Source organism: Camellia sinensis, chromosome 13, assembly GCF_055761805.1.
Source record: "Camellia sinensis isolate YWXY chromosome 13, ASM5576180v1, whole genome shotgun sequence".
In the NCBI taxonomy this organism is placed as follows: Eukaryota; Viridiplantae; Streptophyta; class Magnoliopsida; order Ericales; family Theaceae; genus Camellia; species Camellia sinensis.
In genome coordinates, this window is record NC_138973.1 from 51,777,659 (window position 1) to 51,800,546 (window position 22,888).

Below are 22,888 nucleotides of genomic sequence, written 5' to 3' on the forward strand. Positions count from 1 at the left end.
AATGACATACGCAATGCAAATGACATGGAAATGTAATATGGACTTACACTAACATGAGAGAGCCTCAGCCACACTCACATAAGAGGCCGATGGATGAAAATGAAGTGCCTCGAAACGCGTGCACACGGGCACGCAAATCGAGACAATGGCATATGCAATGCAATAAGGCTAAAATGGCATATAGAATGCAATCATGGACTTACACTAACATGAGAGAGCCTCAGCTACACTCACATAAGAGGCCGATGGATGAAAATGGAATGCCTCGAAATGCGTGCACATGGGCACGCAAACCGAAGCAATGGCATACACAATGCAATATGGCTAAAATGGCATATAGAATGCAGCATGGACTTATACTACCATGAGAGAGCCTCAACCACACTCACATAAGAGGCCGAGGGATAAAAATGAAGTGCCTCGAAATGCGTGCACACGGGCACGCAAATCGTGGCAATGGCATACGCAATGCAATAGCATGGAAAATGATATGCAAACATGCTAATGGAATTTCAGCACTGAAATGTGGGGGAAAACAGCCCCGAAATGGGGCGAAAGTGCACCCGATGCATGGAATAGTCTCGAAACATGAATTTTGGCACCCGAAATGGCCTATAGCCATACCAAACATGCACAATATGGGCATGCAATGAATAGATAGTATCAAGGCAGCCCCAAAATTAGCATTTTACCAGTACAAAGCATGGCCAAACAGCAAACATAGATAGGGCAAAACTAGTATGCAAAAATGGCCCTAAATATGAGGTTATGAAGCAACTCACAGCTGCTGACCCCAAACAGGTTAGGGCCCTTCAACAACATTGAAGAGGGGCCCAAAATATGCACATTTATAGAACTGTAAAAACCCCAAAATCAAACATAGATATGGCTAAGCTCTTATGCAAGAAAATGGGCCAAAAGGTGGCCAAAGAAGCAAGTATACAAAAAATTCATCAAACAGCCAAAGACCCTTAACGAAGCATGAAGAATGGGCCAAAATAAGACTATTTTCAGTACTGTAAAAAGGCCAAAAACAGAAGCACAATGGGCTGCCAAAGCATGCAAGAAAAGGGGACCAAAGAGGGATATAACATGAAGTGGCAGATGGAGGTCCCAAAAAGTGATGAGCCCTTCTTCAATATTGAAGAGGGGCTCAAAATAAGCCTATTTACAGTTCACATCATGCTCCAAAACAGATCACATGTAGGCCAAAAATAACATGCAAGATTACGGTATTTAAGAAGGATATTGAAGCAAGTGCAATATGGGGGCCTCAAACAGTGTTGAGCCCTTAAGCAAAAGTGAAAAAGGGCTCAAAAGAAGGCCACTCTCAGTTAGGGCCGGAGCTCAAAACAGTAGGCATATATGGCTAAGAAATGTTGCAAAAATAAGCTCAAAAAGAGGGGATTGATACTCACCCTTGAAGACCAATGCTTTTGTTGCTTCTTGGACCAACTTTGATGACTCTAAGCTGCTGGAATTCTTCCCCTTGCTGCTGGAATGGAGTGGTGATGGTAGAGCTTGATGATGATGGAGAAATGGAGCCAAAACTTGAAGGAAATGAAGAGATATGTATCTATATCTTCAAAGCAATTCTTGTAACCCTCTCTCTTGAGTTGGGAGGCCAGCAATATATGCAAGAGAGGGAGAGAAGAGTCTAGGCAAAAGTGGAGGGAAATGAGCCTTCTGTTCCCTCCAAAAGGGTCCCCCGGATATAGATATTTTTTGGGGAAAACCAAGGCACAGCTGGAAAGCACACATAGTGAGGAACATGGCCAGCCACCTTTTGGAGTTGAAGGTGGCCGGCCGGCCACTTCCCCTAGCCGGCCGGCTAGGTCAAAGGGAAAAAAGTGGCCGGCCACCCCCTATGATGAAGCCCCAGAAGTTAGCTTTCCAATGGCGCAAACCTTGCATTAAAATTCCTCCTGTAGAAAAAGTTATGCCCTTTTCCGTGAAGACGCGCAGATTCGGTCCAACCAGACTTCAACCAACCACATCTCCCCCCCCCCCCGGACTTGGACTTGGGAGATTCGTGAGTAAAAAATGAAGCCCCGGAAGTAATCTTTCCAATGGTGGTGGCCTCATATCTTAATTCCTCTTGTGCAAAGAGTTACGCCCGTTTCGGTGAAGCCGCGCAAATTTTTCTCCTTTCCGGATTCATGCTGAACCACTTTTGACCAAAATGAAGTTGGCTTTTCAGCAAAATTGCTGGCCTCCCACCCTCCTACAAGCTTTCTAACAGTGAAAATAAGGTCTCCACCAAAAATGAGCCCAAACCGATGCAAAATGAAGGTTCGGGGGCCGAAACGCGCAGCCCGAGGCCCCGAAAACTGGCTGTTAGGCACCGGGAGTGGTGTTCGACCACGAAGTGGGTCTCTCAGATCTCAGTGTCCCTCAAAAGGGAGAAAATAAGACACATGCCCAAAACCAGAGCAAACGGAGATGGTTAGGCGGTCCCGAACCGAGGCACATGGCCAACGGTCCCGAAAAATCGGAAACCGGGCTCCGAAATGGACAAAATGGCCTACAGCCACAAAATATAGCCCACGGCCACTGAGAGATGGTCTACGGGACCTCTCCCTCCCCTCAGGAAAAGAAACAGAGAAAACCGAGTCTGGTTCGTAAACCGAGGCAAGGCACAGAAGAGGGTTCGGAAGTCCGAAGGCGGGGCTCACGGCCGCGACTCTGAAACTTCTGAACAAGCACATTATGCAACATCACCAAGCGCTCAATCGATGACGTCTGAGTCTTAAGGTCGGTCAAAAATGGGGTGTCTACAGTTGCCCCTCTTTGACAGAACTCGGAAGTCATAAGTGACGGGAGTGAATGTCAAAGCCCAGAGACGACCCATTTTTGACGAGGCCGAAGACTTAGACAAACGTACAAAATAAACAGAGATGTGCCCGCAGTCATGCCCGCAGGCAAGGGGGCAAAATGCAAAATGATATGCAAGAAGATTTTGAAGATTGGACTTATACGCTACGCGAAGCCGGTTTGAAAATTGAGGATTCATGCAATGCACTGTAATGTAGTGGCTAAAATGCAATGTAATAGCTAAGAGGTAAAGGTACCTTACAGGGGCAATTGGCAATGACTTCCCTCATGTTGCTGGGGATCTTTCGCTTCTCTTTGGTTGAACCACAGGTACTACTTTTCTCCCTGACTATGGTCACAGCTTTCTCTATTCTCCAACAGGGTGACAGACTAGGTTGGATCAGTATCCAGAATTGAGGTGCATACAGATGCTATCTCAATCTATGGGGCTGCCATACAGATTTCAAGCCGAGGATATACCCCTGGGTATTTAAACCAGACTTTAATCTCGGAAACCCGAACCTTTGCGTTCTAGGCATAAGCCATTCGAACTCTAGTTTCCACCGTCTTAGTTGGTCTCCTAGGAACTCACAGCAAACACAGGCAGGTGGCTATACCAGACCACCAGAAGTCGTTCGGGCACGACAAACACCAAAGGAATTGCACCTTTAGAGGAGCTAAGGTCTCCTAGACCGGGGAGTGCACAAGACAGTGCGAATAAAGATGCAGGATTTAAGGTCTCCGTAGACCGGAGGATTTAAGGTCTCCTAGACCACAGAGTGCACAAGACAGTGCGATGCAGAGTGAATGCACAAAACAGTGCTAAACAGATGCACAAAATAGTGCGATGCTAAAGGTGTACAAAACAGTACGAGCAAGGTGAATGCACAAAATAGTGCGATACAGATAAGGTGCGCAAGATAGCGCGATACAATGCACTAACAAGTACAGGTGAGATGCGCAAGATAGCGCGATGGAATGCGTGCAAAATGCAAGTAAGGTGCACAAAACAGTGCAATGCGCAAGAAAGCGCGAGTGATTTGAAATGCACAAGAGAGTGCGATACGCTAAACAGCACGATTGATTTGAAATGCACAAGACAGTGCGATACGCTAAACAGCGCGATTGATTTGAAATGCACAAGACAGTGCGATACGCTAAACAGCGCGATTGATTTGAAATGCACAAGACAGTGCGATACGCTAAACAGCGCGATTGATTTGAAATGCACTAAACAGTGCGATATGCTAAACAGCGCGATTGATTTTGAAATGCACAAGACAGTGCGATACGCTAAACAGCGCGATTGAAATGCAATGCACAAAATAGTGCGATACGCTAAACAGCGCGATTGATATGCGATGCACAAAATAGTGCGATACGCTAAACAGCGCGATTGATTTTGAAATGCACTAAATAGTGCGATACGCTAAACAGCGCGATTGAAATGCAATGCACAAAATAGTGCGATACGCTAAACAGCGCGATTGATTTTGAAATGCACTAAACAGTGCTAGTGAGATACAAAGTGTAAGTGCACAAGATAGTGCGAGTGAATGCATGTTCTATGCAAATGAGGTGCATTTTCTATGCAAGTATGGAAGAGTGCATTTTCTACGCAAAAGATATGAGCATTTTCTATGCAAGAAATAGGAGCATATTCTATGCAATATTGAAAGCAAATTCTATGCAGAATCGAAAGCAAGCATATTCTATGCATGAATCATAACGATGCGCGGCACGCATGTCACAGAAGTGTATATGAAAGTGTACATTCTATGTAGTAGAGGAGCATCAAATATGTACTCTTGGTGCCTCTGATTTACCTTTTAGAGGACTTTGCAACACACTCAGCTCAAAAAGGGCACACCCTGTTCATATTGGCGAGAGATAACATCTGCTGCTGCTGCTTTAATTGCCGTTCTGACTTGAAGCATGCTTAAGCTTGGAGTAGAGGCACACTCATTCTTCGGGGCACTGGCAAGGCCTGAAGAGGTACATATGGAATGCAATCTCAGAATTTTCTGAAGGTGAAACACACTCAGATGCTCAAAATTTTCCCTATTTTCTTTTGCTTCGTAGTCCGGAACTTATATAGCTTCAGATAGGTCCTTGTTTTACCGTTCACACTTATCGGGGGTGGGCCCTGCAGTTTTATGAAAGAACAAATCTTGTTTTGTACAAATGTGGAGAATGGCACAACACTCTGAGCACAAGATGATTTTTTTGAAATTGAGAAATGAGTTCTTAACCGGGTATTGAGCCTACGACTGCACACAGTGAAAAAGACTCAGCAACGGAAAACAAAAGGTAAACAACCTAAACACATCGAGTAACACTCGAAGCGACTCACAACAAGAATCAAGACAGACAAAATAAAACACAAGACTCAAATGTGCACATGGAGCCTGTTTCCCCGGGTATTGTTTCCCACCCTTTCTTATTTGTGATCCTCACATCACTCGGCCCTCAAGCTCTATTTTTCTGAAAAAGCCCTCTTCTCACTTTTTCTCTCATCGCACATCTCTCTATTCTTTAATCTCTCGTTTTTTTTTTCAATCCCTCCCCTGGGCGGTTGATGGATAAACAAGAAGTCGTGGGCCCTTGCCCCTGGTATTCTACCAGCTTTTGATTCTTGTTCACAATAGTGAATTTCTTTCAAAGAAGGGCTGCGCTACAATTGGGTGTGTAGCAAATCTGCAGCTGACATCGGTTGACGATGCTCTGCTGGGGAGTTTGGACGTGATCAGACTTGTCTAGATAAAGGAGTGGAATATCTTGTCCCGTTCCGGTTCGTGCTTCGCACTTGGCTTGATACCTTGTTGCTTGGAGGATGAGGGAACCTTCAGCCGTTTTGTGATCAGCCTCAGTGGTGCCCTTTTCTGGCGAATATGGTGCCCTTTCGGCAAGTAGAGTTCCCTTTCTGGCAAGTAAGTTGACAACAGGAGGAAGACAGAACATCTGACTCAACTGTGCCCCTATTTCATCATTTTGACCATTTTTTATTTTGGTTTTAAAACAATTTTGACCAACATGAAAGTTAGATTAACATGCTTGTTCAATTTTTGATTTGAAAATCATGCAAGTCAGGCTATGAGCACTGAAAATTTTCCTTTTTTTGGTCCAAGAAATGGTCCAGTTTTTGGAAAAGATGAAACAATTTTCGAGAAAATTAGTCAACCTCAGTAAAAATTCTCAAAGACTATTTTCGCAAACGACCACTGCTGAATGAGCACGGAACCTACCCTTGAGACACACAACCTCGGATCTGGACGAAAATTGCCCCCTTGCTCGAAGAGAGCTGCATGGCAACGGAAAGTTGCCCCTTGTTTGAACGGCGCCACGGCGCATTGAATGGCAACGGAAAGTTGCCCCTTGTTTGAACGGCGCCACGGCGCATTGAATGGCAACGAAAGTTGCCTCTTGTTTGAACGGCGCCACGGCGCATTGAATGGCAACGAAAGTTGCCTCTTGTTTGAACGGCGCCACGGCGCATTGAATGGCAACGGAAAGTTGCCCCTTGTCTGAATGGCGCCACGGCGCATTGAATGGCAACGGAAAGTTGCCCCTTGTCTGAATGGCACCGCAGCGCATTATAATCAGTCCTCGAAGTGATGATTGCAACCGAACTCTCGGATACAGAGAAGGCAAAGATTATCAGAACTATTACATGGACATGATCGAATTTGAAGTGTTTTAGGGCTGGACTTCAGAATGAAGTTGCCTACGTATCCCAATGATGGGAATCAAGCCTTACGTAGTTCGGGGTTAAAGTACACTCGGGTATTAACCTCTCCTTTTTAGGCTCTAACTTTTGCCAAGGCGCCCGTTGCGGGTTTTCGACCTTGCGAGCTTTGTCCTTCTTTTTTCAATTTTTGTATCTTTTCATTCTTTTTTTTTTTGCTTCTTTTTCTTCTTTCATTTTCTTCATTTTTCTTCTTTTTCTCTTTTTTTTTTCATTCTTTGCATTTTTCTTTTTTTTTTGTTCTTTTTGTTCTTTTTCTTGCTCTAACTTTTGCCTGGGTCGCCCTTCCGAGTTTTCGGCCCAGCGAGCCTCTCAAGGGGTAAAAGTATAACAAGTCCATGTCAAATGGTTTTGAGATCCCGAAGTCATCTCAATCCAGGAGAATGGCTGCTGTTCTAGCTTCGTAAACTTCTTCTGATGAGACCTGATCTTCTTGACCCGACTTCCTTGCCTCTTGTTCGAGGGCTGCTTTGAATCTGGCCACACAGGCCTCACATTGTAGTTGACCGTTGAACGTTCTGAATGGGCCCAAGGTTTGAAAGCAAGGGCTCGAGTCTCGAGGCTGAGAGCGATCCTAAGCTGCACAATCTCAAGAGCGATTCCACACAAGTCTTCGCAGGACCGCGCAAAACATTTTATTTTTGAAAATTTTTAAGAAAGCGACAAATCGCTCGCGCTGAAGATAGTGTAGAACCAATCTGGATCAAGCCAGGATCCTTCCCAGTACTCACGCTAACAAGCATGATCTCAATCATTAAGGGCTTAGCATGCCTCTCTTTCTCTCAATTGATCAAAATTTTGCAAAACCCGAGGAATCCCTTCCTCTTCGTTTTCACCGCAGTGTTCAAAAACTTTGAAAAACTTAGGTTAATGGAATGATTTTGGGGTGCAGAAGAGTAGGCGAAAAGTACCGCTGTTTCATTCAAACTTTCTAGCACAACTGGCACAGAGCAGAAGCAAGCACAAAGCATGAAAAACCACTGCTGTTTCATTCAAATATGTTGGTACAACTGGCTCCAAGGCAGAAACAGACTCACAAGGAAGCGAAAAGACAGACGCAAAACAAAATAATGATATCCGAGGTAACACCCCCGGAATCATCCGACTTCTGTACAACAGGACTGACTCGATACAACAAGACAAACCCTACTGACTCAGTAAGAAAAGACTGACTCTGTACAAAACAACAAAAACTGACCCAATACCCAAGTCAGACAGTACAAAAACCAGCATTCACAAATGCTCAAAACAGTGCATGCCATACACCATATCTGAAATAAACTAAACGCCGCCCGCAGGTGGTTCATCCCTCGATCACATCACATTATCCCCCAAATTCACTGATCAAGTGCCGATAGGCTTTGCAGGACCTGGTGCGGGGATGACCCCGTTGTCAAATAGATCCTGTACTTCATGGCGAAGACGGAAGCAGGCGTTGGTAGTATGGCCAGTTTGTTGATGGTACACGCAGTACTGGGTAGTATCATGTGTAGCCGGAAGAGGGTTCGGGAGAGGCCGAGGCTCAAGGGGTTTGAGATGGCCTTTTCCAACAAGGATTTGGAGAGCTTTGGACAAAGGCATATAGAGGGCATGGAAGACCCTCCGACCTAGGGGTTGGTACTTCAAGGCTTGTGGATTTTTACTGGGCGCACCAGCAAAGGGATTGGCAGGTGCTGGCCTGGTTTGTCGATCTCTTCCGAGTGGAGGATTAGAGATAGCAGGATCGTCTCTAGTATGACAGTCCTTCTCCCGATGTTCCCTTTGATTCAGATCGCCCCCAACTTGAGCAGCGAAAGTGTCATCCACAGCTTTTGCAACAACTGCGAGGACTTGCTCTTTGTTCAGTCCCTCGGCTTTCAAGGCCTCAACAGCCAACAGAAGACGTTCATTGGGATCCATGTCCGCCCCTATCTTGTTCCTCCCACTCACTTCCACTCTGCCAAGGGATTGGCTTTCCTCAAATGCAGCCCGTCCCAACATCGGGGAGTCTTTTGACATGAAGTTCCCGGTATGTGGTGTGGTCGATGATGGAGCCAATGTCCCGGAGGCCAGATCCGTCACGGTTTTTTGAAGATCTTTAATCATTCCCATCAACTCAGAAGTAGTGGGTTCACGGGTTTGAGATGGTTGAGGTTCAGGTGCACCCATCATGCATAAGTCCATGCTTTCTGGGATAAACACCTCAGGCTTGGGTAGATGGGCCGGGGTGATGTATATGCTGGGGTCAAAGGTGGACGGCAGTATGTGGATGTGATTGAGGTAGGCAGGAGATGTTTGGTCATTAGGGTCTGAAGGTGGAGCTATCGTCCGGTTGTCGATGAGATTTTGGACCTCATGACGAAGGCAGTAGCAACGGTCGGTGCCATGACCGCGCTGCTGATGGTACACACAGTACTTGGCGGGGTTATGTCTGGCTGGGAGTGGGTCAGGAAGAGGTTGAGGATCGAGGGGTTTGAGATGCCCTTTTTCCATCAAGGCTTTTAGTGCGCTAGTCAGGCTCATATAGAGGGGGGTGAAAGTTCTACCCTGAGCTCGGGCTGGGCCAGCTGTTTGTAGGCTTGGTTTGGCAAAAGGGTCGGCTGTGGCGACTGTATTGATTTCGGTGGGTTTGGGAATAGCGCTACTACCAGCGTTGGTACTCCCTGAAATCACCTTCCTTGTCAGTTCCCTTGTCCTGGGAATGATCCCGCTGTTGAACGCATTCTCGACATGAACCCCCAGTTCATGCAAACTTTTGAAAGTGAATAGTGGAGCGACTATCAACTTTTGCAACATATCATGCTCGAGGTTTCGGACCATCATCTGCACTTGATCCCTCTCAGAAGGGCGACGATCTGTCATTTGTGCTGCCTTTGCTCTCCACCTTGCAACGAATTCCGCAAAAGGCTCTGTTGGGTTCTGGCGAGTTGCTTCAAGCTCTTGGATGGTCATTTCAACTTGGGTATTGTAGGAATACTGATCGACAAAGGCCTCAGCCAGTTCTTCCCAGTTTTGCTTCACTGTATCCTCCAATTTGGCATACCAAGTGGCTGCTACACCCGACAGGGTTCTTCCATACAGAGAGAGTTTCTGTGGCTTAGTCAGACCCATCAGCTTCAGGACATCTAAGACCCGTCGAAACGGTCGATATATGGCATTTTGAATCTGTCTGGGAGCCGGATGGCAGCCTCGGTGCGCCCATCCTCAATGTCAGGAATAGAGTTAAGGCCCTGTGCCTTTTTGAATTGCTTCTCAAGGTTTGCAATTTCACTGTAGTCAGATTGAACTCATCAACATGAAAGGGTTGAGTTCTCTCATTAGGCTGCACCAGGGGTCTGAGCACCTGAGCTTGAGCCAACCCTTCTTGAGGATTCAGACACTGCAAATCTTCAACTGGTGGAATTGGGTCAAAGTTCGGCTGGGGTCCCAAAGTTGGATGTGAGGCAGATGCCCCAGATGGGCGCTGCGTTTCAATACTGGTCTCAGTCTGCATGGCAGTTCCCTGATTTAGCGCTGCTATCACGGCCGCAAATTCTTCCGAACCTTGTGCCATCACGGTCTGCTGAGTCTGAACAAAGGTGATGTGACTGGCGATTGACGGATTAGATGAACAGATGAGCCCTGACCGGCTTTTCTTTACCTTGCCTCAGCGAAAGAACACTGGTTGCCCTTGAATTGAATTTCTGACCTAACAAAGTCTATCGGCACTAGTCCAATGTACCCGGGGGATATCGAAGCCTTCTGAAGCTATGGTTCTAAGACTACCTAGCAAAAGAGAAAACAGATAGCACCTCAGCCTGATTTCACGATAACCCACATGAGCAAAGCTGAGTGAGTGTACTCTCTACTGAATTCTGCCCTAAAATTCTGCCCCAAATCTGAGTCTGATACGCACAGGTAAAGCTGACTCCCAAATACTGATAGTAATGCCCGCAGGCCTGATGCCCAGACTTGCAAACTGATACATGCATTCCTGTAGAGACGCACTCTAAAAGCACATAGCAGATAAGCGAGAGCCAAAAACACCCCTATGTTGGGGTAGGGTTTTCCTGTCCTATTTTGTCAGGAGCTAGGGTTTCACTACGCACGCAGCGGTTTCAAACAACCTATAAACGGGTAAGCAACCTGTCCTAGTTTGGAATGGTCACTATGGATCCGAATATGCACTAGGTCGAATGGTCAAAGAGGGTGCCCCGGTAAAACCGGGTTTGTGTTCCCATACTGGCAGAGCCCATAACCGGTCAGCCTTATGGTCATGCCTTGACAAGACAAGCCTCCGGCAAACCGTTCAGGAATAGCAGATGGCAAACACGGTGTCCTAGGCGCACCAATGCAAATGCAAATGCAAAGAAACACACAAGTGTAGTCAAAAACAGATATCAAGAGTTCGAGTCAAGTTCTCTAAATCCCCAGCGGAGTCGCTAGAAACTGTAAACGTCCCCGAACGCCCCGGGAGGAACGAGCTCCCGTTCTGTTCATTTTGGGGTCACTACAGCTCAGGACTCTCAAATTTGTCACGGTTCTAAATCTGAACCAAAGAGTCCAAATCCTGCAAATCGTTTTGAGAAAACAGATTTTGAAAGAAGTGCCAAACATGGACTGCTTTGCTAGATACAGAGTCGCCACCTAAATATTTTATTTCGGGAAATTTAGGAAACCCTGACTCGGTGCCAAAGGCCATGTGTCCGTCATCACCAAAGTTGCCTCGGCTCGGGAACTAGGGTACGATTGGGGAAGGTCACTTCGTGAGCACCCCCGCTCGCCCGGTCAGACACCGGCCTCTACTAATCATGATATCTATTTTTGAAAACATTGTATGTTCTTATTCTGGTTATTAGCCTAGATTACTATGTGATGCGCACAGCATACAAGTATAGACTGAGTCGCCTGAATTGGAACAAAACATTTCATGTTTGTTTGTTTGAAAATGGTTTGATGGTGCTACCTGCAGGTAGGCTAAGACGTGGATTTGCCACCCTCGGGTGGGCTTAGAAAACAATGGTTTTGCCACTATCTAGTGGGCTTAAAACAAACATTTGATGAATTGTTTCAATCCAAATAACCCAACCTTCACCCACAGGCATTCAGGCAGTTATATCACATAAGCAAATAGCCTCATGGTAAGCATGCTATTCATGGCAATCACTCACACGCATGCAAGGAAGCTAAAGCATAAAAACTCACCGAGTACTCTAAGCCAAAACAGAAACTCATTAGAAATCCATGCATGAATCCTAAGTATACAGAAATGCCTAATGCAACACATGCAAAATGCAACTATAGCCGGCTCGGCTATTCTAAACATGGCATATGAGATGCAACAGTTAACAAGTATTCAACTTTGAAATTGAAATACAATGCAGTTAGTATGATGCGCCGAGCCCGGTGCATGCAAAACAGATGAATGATGCAAACATGCTGTCATACTGTATGCTAATTTAAATATGCCCTAATCTAACCATCATAAGCTGGTAAATAAAAGGGAAGAAAGATGTGGGATTGGAAGATATACATCACACTCACCCACACTTATTACAATTATGCCCTCGCACAGAGGGTCCGAATAAATATACAGTCCCGAATAAAAGAATATTACAGTCCAAATATTACAGTCCGAATAATATACAAATTTCTAATTAATTAATTAAATTAACTAAGAAAGCTGTAAAACTGGCGTGCAAGCCAGGGACTGCCTTGCTTCTGATGAATGATGCATGTCTGGGCTGCCTTGCGCGGAAATCCACTGGGATGCCCCAATTAGCCTCTGTTTTGTGATTTTTCTTGGAAAGCGCGCCAAACTCCGGAAGTTTGCTGATTCTTCATTTGCTGCAACAGAGAGCAGGAAAGGGGCATAGCAATGTATTTTCACAGATATATGCATGCCTCGATCCTCGTGCCACCAATCACGCATATCGATGCATGATGGCAGAGGAGTCGAAATGTGCAACTCAATATAGAATGAATGCACGTATAAACACAACAAGAACCTAACTCCATCATGGATGATCCGCAGTGTCAGTGACTAGGGAATTGAGACACGTTCCGTCACTCGGAGTACGAAACGCACCTCGTTTCCTGTGCCCGAGCTAACTTCTATCCCGAACACGATGCAATATGCATGATATGCATGAATGCAACTAAGATACAGCCTAGCATGCACAATGCTATGAAAATGAGATGTCTCGAAATGCGTGCACACGGGCACGCAAACCGAGAAAATGACATACGCAATGCAAATGACATGGAAATGTAATATGGACTTACACTAACATGAGAGAGCCTCAGCCACACTCACATAAGAGGCCGATGGATGAAAATGAAGTGCCTCGAAACGCGTGCACACGGGCACGCAAATCGAGGCAATGGCATATGCAATGCAATAAGGCTAAAATGGCATATAGAATGCAATCATGGACTTACACTAACATGAGAGAGCCTCAGCTACACTCACATAAGAGGCCGATGAATGAAAATGGAATGCCTCGAAATGCGTGCACATGGGCACGCAAACCGAAGCAATGGCATACGCAATGCAATATGGCTAAAATGGCATATAGAATGCAGCATGGACTTATACTACCATGAGAGAGCCTCAACCACACTCACATAAGAGGCCGAAGGATAAAAATGAAGTGCCTCGAAATGCGTGCACACGGGCACGCAAATCATGACAATGGCATACGCAATGCAATAGTATGGAAAATGATATGCAAACATGCTAATGGAATTTCAGCACTGAAATGTGGGGGAAAACAGCCCCGAAATGGGGCGAAAGTGCACCCGATGCATGGAATAGTCTCGAAACATGAATTTTGGCACCCGAAATGGCCTATAGCCATACCAAACATGCACAATATGGGCATGCAATGAATAGACAGTATCAAGGCAGCCCCAAAATTAGCATTTTACCAGTACAAAGCATGGCCAAACAGCAAACATAGATAGGGAAAAACTAGTATGCAAAAATGGCCCTAAATATGAGGTTATGAAGCAACTCACAGCTGCTGACCCCAAACAGGTTAGGGTCCTTCAACAACATTGAAGAGGGGCCCAAAATATGCACATTTACAGAACTGTAAAAACCCCAAAAACAAACATAGATATGGCTAAGCTCTTATGCAAGAAAATGGGCCAAAAGGTGGCCAAAGAAGCAAGTATACAAAAAATTCATCAAACAGCCAAAGACCCTTAACGAAGCATGAAGAATGGGCCAAAATAAGACTATTTTCAGTACTGTAAAAAGGCCAAAAACAGAAGCACAATGGGCTGCCAAAGCATGCAAGAAAAGGGGACCAAAGAGGGATATAACATGAAGTGGCAGATGGAGGTCCCAAACAGTGATGAGCCCTTCTTCAATGTTGAAGAGGGTCTCAAAATAAGCCTATTTATAGTTCACATCATGCTCCAAAACAGATCACACGTAGGCCAAAAATAACATGCAAGATTACGATATTTAAGAAGGATATTGAAGCAAGTGCAATATGGGGGCCTCAAACAGTGTTGAGCCCTTAAGAAAAAGTGAAAAAGGGCTCAAAAGAAGGCCACTCTCAGTTAGGGCCGGAGCTCAAAACAGTAGGCATATATGGCTAAGAAATGTTGCAAAAATAAGCTCAGAAAGAGGGGATTGATACTCACCCTTGAAGACCAATGCTTTTGTTGCTTCTTGGACCAACTTTGATGACTCTAAGCTGCTGGAATTCTTCCCCTTGCTGCTGGAATGGAGTGGTGATGGTAGAGCTTGATGATGATGGAGAAATGGAGCCAAAACTTGAAGGAAATGGAGAGATATGTATCTATATCTTCAAAACAATTCTTGTAACCCTCTCTCTTGAGTTGGGAGGCCAGCAATATATGCAAGAGAGGGAGAGAAGAGTCTAGGAAAAAGTGGAGGGAAATGAGCCTTCTGTTCCCTCCAAAAGGGTCCCCCGGATATAGATATTTTTTGGGGAAAACCAAGGCACAGCTGGAAAGCACACATAGTGAGGAACATGGCCGGCCACCTTTTGGAGTTGCAGGTGGCCGGCCGGCCACTTCCCCTAGCCGGCCGGCTAGGTCAAAGGGAAAAAAGTGGCCGGCCACCCCCTAGGATGAAGCCCCAGAAGTTAGCTTGCCAATGGCGCAAACCTTGCATTAAAATTCCTCCTGTAGAAAAAGTTATGCCCTTTTCCGTGAAGCCGCGCAGATTCGGTCCAACCAGACTTCAACCAACCACATCTTCCCCCCCCGGACTTGGACTTGGGAGATTCGTGAGTGAAAAATGAAGCCCCGGAAGTAAGCTTTCCAATGGTGGTGGCCTCATATCTTAATTCCTCTTGTGCAAAGAGTTACGCCCGTTTCGGTGAAGCCGCGCAAATTTTTCTCCTTCCTGGATTCATGCTGAACCACTTTTGACCAAAAAGAAGTTGGCTTTTCAGAAAAATTGCTGGCCTCCCACCCTCCTACAAGCTTTCTAACAGTGAAAATAAGGTCTCCACCAAAAATGAGCGCAAACCGATGCAAAATGAAGGTTCGGGGGCCGAAACGCGCAGCCCGAGGCCCCGAAAACTGGCTGTTAGGCACCGGGAGTGGTGTTCGACCACAAAGTGGGTCTCTCAGACCTCAGTGTCCCTCAAAAGGGAGAAAATAAGACACATGCCCAAAACCAGAGCAAACGGAGATGGTTAGGCGGTCCCGAACCGAGGCACATGGCCAACGGTCCCGAAAAACCGGAAACCAGGCTCCGAAATGGACAAAATGGCCTACAGCCACAAAATATAGCCCACGACCACTGAGAGATGGTCTACGGGACCTCTCCCTCCCCTCAGGAAAAGAAACAGAGAAAACCGAGTCTGGTTCGCAAATCGAGGCAAGGCACAGAAGAGGGTTCGGAAGTCTGGAGGCGGGGCTCACGGCCGCGACTCTGAAACTTCTGAACAAGCACATTATGCAACATCACCAAGCGCTCAATCGGTGACGTCTGAGTCTTGAGGTCGGTCAAAAATGGGGTGTCTACAATAACACAAATTTGACTCAAGCATGGAAAACCCCTCTTTTATAAATTACAAATCAACTCTAACTTTTCCAAAATTACCAAGCCACACCGACTAATCAAAATGACCAAAGCTTATGTCAAAACTCATAAGATGGAGTAGGGTTTCCCTACCTCGAAATGGAGAGACCAAATGAAGAAAATGGTGAAAATCCAAAGTGCTCCAAACCCACAAATTTTCAGATTAAAAGGAAGCCCAAGTCACCATCTATCTTTCTTACAAAGAGGTTAGGGTAGAAACACACTATAAGTAGATTAATCCCTAGAGAGAAGGTATATAGAGAGAGAAGATGCAGCTGGTCTAGGGTTTGTATGAAAAGAGTGGATGAAAAGTGAAGAAGAAGCTGCTGTTGTGTGCTGAAATAACAGATGCTCGCTCAAGCGAAGAAGTGGTCACTCGAGCGACCAGACACAAAGGACCCTCACTCGAGCGTAGAAACCCTCGCTCGAGCGAAGAACCAAAATTCTGGGCAGCAACCATTTGCTCCCAATCACCCCCAACCTATAACAATCCTGCCCAAAACATCCTATAACTCAAATACAAAGTATTGAAGGACGGAAACAAGATATAATAACAACTAACACCACGAAACCCAAGTCTGGAATACTATAATCAATGGAGGGAAAACTGGGATTGCTATAGAGTACATGGTAGTGATAGAAGCCTTTAATGAGGCTATTTGGCTACATGGGTTGATTGAGGACTTGGGTATTGTTCAGAAGCACGTCGAGGTGCATTGCGACAGTTAGAGTGCCATTTGTTTGGCAAAGAACCAGGGTCAACATTCCCGCACCAAGCACATTGATGTCCGTTTCCTTTTTATTCGAGAAATTGTGAATGAAGGGGATATTCTGCATCAAAAGATTGATACTACAGATAATCCGGCCGATATGCTCACAAAAGTGGTTTCTAGGATCAAGTTCAGACACTGTTTGGACGTGGTCAACATCTCTCAGAAATGAGCACCTTCAGGTGTATGGCAATGTTGATCGATCACTATGTTAGATGGAGAATCCTTGCCAAGGTGGAGATTTGTTGAAGGTTGGCTTGGATTCACTAAAGTCAACAATAGTTGCTCATTAATGACAAATGAAGGAGCTGAAGTTTTGGGATAAAGGTTTAGTCAAGCTACTCTATGGTGGGGTGGCTGATCTTTAGATCTTGTTGGTGGCTGCTGTAAATGCTGTCGATGGCCTGTCGATAGATATGAAGACTTTGGCACTCCCATTGTATCTATAAAAGGGTAGTGAATAGAAGAGGTTCAAGTGTGGCAATTAGAAGAAAAGAGCGTAATTAGAGTGTAAGCAACAGAGTGAGTGTGACTCTGAGTGTGAGTAGAGTGAGAGTGTTGTCTCCTCCTCCTCCATTGTTGTAATCTTTGTATTTCTCTCCATATAGTGAAATCTGTTGCCCATGGACATAGGCGTATTGCCGAACCACGTAAACCTTGTGTTCCTCTTTTCTGTGTGTGTGTGTTTGGTGTTTGTTTTGGTCTTATAAGGACAACATGAACAACAAAACTTGTGTCATTGGTGGTTGACAAACAAGTCAAAACTAATATCTATAAGACATTCTTCCATTCTAGTGAATGATAATTTCAAAACATGTATAGCTGACTTGTCAGATAGGCCATAGGATATGTTTGACTTGTGATAATTTATTTTTGATGGATTATGTAAAGCTAAACAATCACTAATGCACCTATGCAACAAGGAAGGAATAAGAAGAGAACATGGGTTTCATAGATTGGCACAACACATACTTGTTGAGAACACCACCTAGTGCACATGGAATGAGAACATCACATTCATGAATTAGCAAGTCGTTTGGATCCATAGCATCTCCACCATTGAACCCCTTCAAACTGTTTGTGCTCTCTTTGTGTTTCAGGAGAGCCGAATATCAATCCCATTAGGGTTCTCAACTGCCCCAGTAATGTCACTTACTGCCACAATCTTTCCACATCGCTCATAAATAAACTTGGTTGCCCATGAGCCCACATTTCCAAATGCCTAAGAAATTAATCAATGTAACAAAATTAATAATTAGGATATTAAGCACATAGATGAATGAAACTTCATGATGTTAAAAGTACCTGGATAGCAAACTTCATTTTTGAAATTGACTCTTCATAATTAGCAAGTAGAGCCTCAGTTGCAAAAACCACCCCGGGTCCAGTTGCAGCCTCCCTGCCAAGCGATCCTCCGAGATCCTAAAATGCCAAACAAGCACTAGTAAACATTTTTCACTTACATCATATCGATCACAACTTCTATATCTATTTTGTTGCCCTTTCAACATTGATTCTCCTACTGACAATGGGCTTTCCTGTAACAACTGCAGGTGAATGCCCATGAAATTTTGAGTACTCATCTAGAATCCACGCCATTGTCTGTCCAAATAAAGCATAAAGTAACAACAATTGCATTTGAAATATACATATATATTTGTGATTTTGAAGTGTTAAGGGTGACAAGAAGGGGGCGATACTTGCGCATTATTTCCCATGTCAGGAGCAGGAACATCAGCATGAATTCCTATAAAACCATGGATCTTTTGGGTGAACACTCGAGTGAAACGTTCCAGCTTGCTCTTTGTCAAGTCCATTGGGTTGCAACCAATACCGCCTTTTGCTCCACCATATGGAATATCAGCTACTTCTGTTTTCCATGTCATTAACTGAGCCAGAGCATTTACTTCATCCGGGTCAACCTTGCAACATATTGAAAACATTTCAACGAGTATGAAACAAAGAAAACCTTAAGTATTTTAGCTTTCATCATCACCTTTATGCATGATTATTAACTTCTTGTAGATAAGCACGTATGAGGAGGTAATATACTTTCATTCTAATGTATATAACTACTAGCGTATGCCCGTGCCTGAAGGCACGGTGTAAATAATATTAGGATTAAAATATAATTGTAATGTATACGTATTATGTTTAAATTTATGGAGTCTGTAGTATTTTTTGATAAAGATATTGAAAAAATATAAATTAAAAAAAAATTATTCTTCTTGAAGAATTTGTAACAGTTTTACTTGTACCAGACGCTTTAGAATTTAAATAAAATAATAACTTCCCATAGTGTATACCCCCGTGCCTAAAGACACGATGTAAATAATAATGAGATGAAAATGTAATTAAATATAATTTATATAATTTGTTACTAAAAATTTAATGGAAACATTTTTTTTTAATGACGTTAGGTTTCTCACAAATATATGTTAAGTATCTGAATAATCAAAACTACTTGATATTTTTTTATTTTTTAATAAAAATAAATAAATTGTTAATATAAAAAAAATTATTTAAACAATAACAATCCTGTAGCATTATTCTTTAAACAATTTTGTGCAATTATTTAACTACAGCTACTTTTTCTTTTCTTCTTCTACTTCTTTTTGTTTTTGTTCTTTTTCGAGCAGAGCGCTCTGTCTCTCTTTTTCCTCTACGTCTCTCTCTTCCTATTTAAATTCCATTGTTGCTCAAGTTTGAGTTTCGAATGGGAGTCATAACCCAATTAATAAACATTATGACACATTAAAAATTACAAACCCAAACCCAAATCTTAGAAACACAAATTCAAACACAATAAAACCTTTTAGAAATCAAACCACATTTCAAAATGAAATCCATTCGAAGTAGATCAGAGAGAAATTTAAAATTCATAGTAACTTAAAAACAAATTATAAAATCATTATTATTAAAATTTATAAATTTATCATTAATTTGTAATTTTTTTTTTCACATTTACCCTGTGCAGTTATTTCCCCTAAATATAATGATCAAAATGGATCTCTTAAATAAGGTTGTTAACTTAATTTATATATATAGTGAATTTAATCATTTATTTAATAGTGAATTTATATATAGTGAATAAATAGCAAATTTTGCAAACCAATGATGGGAAATGTATTTAAGGCACGCAAGCAGGATATGGCTCAGGATCATAACACCAATTGCTTAGAAACGTCCTTACAAGTAATCAACAAAAGAATGCTGATATGGTTGAGTAGAAAGGTAGGGCCCATAGGGGGCATGTTGATACAATGCCTACATCAAGGAATGTATAAAGACTGGTCCCTTAGAAGTAGAAAGAATGAAATAAACAGAAAAACTATTTTAGACCTGGCAAAAAAGAGATTAATGCAAGTTAAAAAGGGTAGAAAAGCTGATGGAGGAAGGCAGGGTCACACATGAAAAATGAATTAAGCAACACCCTTGCTTCAGGAAGAAGAAAATGTAACTCAAACTATCACACAAAAAGCCACGGTCAACATGAATAATGAATTTGAAAAAGCAGTTGAATTTACATTGTATCTGAATCTAAATCTGGTAAAAATAATAAAAAGAAGTGACAACCTGTTCCAGGGAGCTTCCTTCTGTTTTTGATGCCTCATTTACTTCCTGCTCAAGTGACAATGCTAGTTCCAAGGCCTTAGAAGCAGAGTTTGTTGTAACAGCAGTTACTCTACGAATTCCCTTGGCAATTCCCCCTTCAGACAACAGAGCAAACACCTTAGCCTCTCATGTATTTGATAAATGGGTCCCTAAAAAAATCAACACACTACACCTTAATATTTAATAGGACTCCCAGAAGTGGCACCAGAAATTACAAAGAGATGCTACCTCCACACAACTCTGCGGAAATTGATAACCACTCATCATTTTCTGGATCAGCAAAGAGGTCCTCCACTTTTCGGCCAATTGACACAACCCTAACGGGATCAGGATAGACCTATATCAAAAACAAAAATTCCACAGATTGATCATATGCCTGAACAAACTCCAATACCAAATTTTGTGAACTCCACACTCATGAATTTATATATAGTGAAAATTTAAGAGTTATAGCATTTTCCATATATATCCCTTTGAAATAGAGATTCAAAAGCAAAACAATATCTAGAGACAATCAAACCCAGTTCAATATATGTGGTGGAAAAAAAAAAAAAAAAAAACTTTTACTCAAATGATCAATATCAATATATAAACAACTTTGATCAAATCAGAATAAAAAATGAAAACAGGGTACCCAAATGATCAATATCAATATACAAACAAAACAGGGTACCCAAATCAGAATTTAAAAAACTTTTACTTAAATGATCAATATCAATATATAAACAACTTTAAACAAATCAGAATAAAAAAAACAACCAACACGCATCATCCATTAACATGTGCAATGATCGAAGAAATCATCGAACACTTTTGGATCGACATCGATGTCGTCTTCTTTCTTCTTTTTCTCCCTTGATTGTTATACATTGGTCTGAATCAATGAATGTTGAGATCTAAAACTATTCTCATCGATTTGGGGGATGGGACATTTGAACGGATGAAGAGTTGCTGTAGGTGTTACTTCTGACGACGGCAGAGGAGGGAGAGGGAGAGGACATGAAGAGGGAGAAATATTTCTTCAAACCCAGAAAACCATTTTACCCAAATTTGTGTTTCTCTCTCAAACAACCCCAATCGAAACTTGTCGCTACGTACTTCTTCTCTTCCATTTCTCTCTCTCTCTCTGCCAATACACAAAAAGCTTGAATTCGATATATATATATATATATAATCAAAACAACCTAAGGTTACTAAAACTTGTATATATACACAAACATATAGAGAGATGAATTTATGAAAAGCTGAGAAATGAATGTGGGTGAGAAACGTGGGTTAGGGTTTCGGTCTTTGAGAGAGAGAGAGAGAGAGACGTGGACATGAGTGAGAAGCGTGGAAGAGGGAGAGAGAGATATGGCTTTGAGAGAGAGAGAGCATGGACGTGGGTTAACACATGGACACTAAGAAGATGTTTATGGGCGGGAATATGAAATTCTTAAATTGGTTCATACATTTTTTAGCGTTAGATGTTGTTATTGAAAGTCATCTCAACCGTTCAAATGTCCTAGTAGGACAATTGTGTCTAACATATTTTCAAAATCCGTTCTGCTTTATTATATAGATTGTAGGATATTATATATAAGCAAGACAAATATTGATTTTTGAACAGAAAAACGAATTTTGTTGGGAATTCTACCATGTATACACGAGATCAGGACCGCAACATCATAGAACTTTCTATCTTAAAGAACAATTGAAATAATTATCAATATAGATTGATTATAAGAATTTGAGAAGCTCAATGGGTTAGACCAAAAGGTCCAATGAATTGATTAACAAGATCCATTGACCAATTAGTGTTATGTTTCCTTTCCACAGTTGATGTGTATTTTAAAATAAATCTGATTTTTTTTTTTTTCATTTTGTTTTTTATTGATTCTTCCAAATTACATTTCGTACTATTACAAATTAACTGAAAAATGGTAGAACCATAAATTGAAACAAATAACAAAATCAGAAAACGATAAAATAAGACGTTGTAAATTATATATTATAAGCATGCCAAGTATTCCCTCAGAGATTCAATATTGCATCGTATTATCCATTAAAGGATGCAAGGATGTAAGACGACCAAAACACATTATGATCATATGTTTTGATCATAAAGAGTAATCGGCAATAAGTTTCAGAATCCTATTTTGTAACAAAATAGTCCATCCACTTAAAGAAAAAAATAAGGATGTACGATGAAACCGTGTCACAACAATGACGCCATTATAAATGGATATGCTTGATGACTTTCCCACATACCGACGTACAAATACCATTTATACAGTTAAACTGCCAGTTATGTACAGTTGATACATATATGGCCGGTTAACAAACATAATCACACTATGAATTAGTAAAATTTGACATAAATATAGCTTCCATTAAATGAGTGAAAGATTTAGAAACTATTCAAGTCCTGGCTTCATCCCTTTTTTGCAAAGTAGTCCCCAAAAAAAATAAATAAAAATAAAAAATTTGCTACTAAGGCCTTGTTTGGCAACATCACTTTTTAGTCTAAAAGCCAAAAAGTCATTAAAAAAATCAAAAAGCCAACAACCTATACCAAAAAGTTAAAGATTCTCTTTTCTCTCTATTTTTTTGCACATTTTTTCGTAAAAAAAAAAAAGTCATCCCAAACATATTAATTTTTTGTTTACATCATATTTTAACCAAACATTTTAGGAATATTGACAACATTGATTCAGAATAAACAAGGGATTGTCATGAATATGGTAAATATCAAGATTAATCAGTGTTTGGGAATCATTATAATAAGGGATTATAACTAAAACAAAAAATATTATAATTTTAATTTTCTGAGTCATAGCTAAAAATAAGAAAAATGTCATAACTAAACACATGACACTACAAGAAAACTGGGTATATGAGACGGAACTATTTGCGACGGCACACTTGCCGTCTCAA

The 22,888-nt window shown here is 42.2% G+C and overlaps 2 long non-coding RNA genes and 1 pseudogene across 2 annotated transcripts in view; 1 reads left to right on the forward strand and 2 right to left on the reverse strand.

The window, feature by feature from the left end:
• Positions 1–18,300, reverse strand: part of LOC114283785 (glutamate dehydrogenase 2-like) — a 35,227-nt pseudogene extending 16,927 nt beyond the window's left edge.
• Positions 1–18,352, forward strand: part of LOC145806153 (uncharacterized) — a 187,393-nt gene extending 169,041 nt beyond the window's left edge. Inside the window, exon 2 of the long non-coding RNA XR_014348858.1 lies at positions 17,911–18,352. This is a non-coding gene — a long non-coding RNA (uncharacterized LOC145806153). The remainder of the gene's footprint in view (positions 1–17,910) is intronic.
• Positions 18,353–19,508: 1,156 nt separating this feature from the next.
• On the reverse strand, positions 19,509–21,509 carry LOC145806152 (uncharacterized). Its single transcript, XR_014348857.1, has 2 exons — positions 20,201–21,509; positions 19,509–20,121 (listed from the first exon to the last, which is right to left on the reverse strand). It is a non-coding gene; the product is annotated as an uncharacterized LOC145806152 (long non-coding RNA).
• Positions 21,510–22,888: the final 1,379 nt, after the last annotated feature.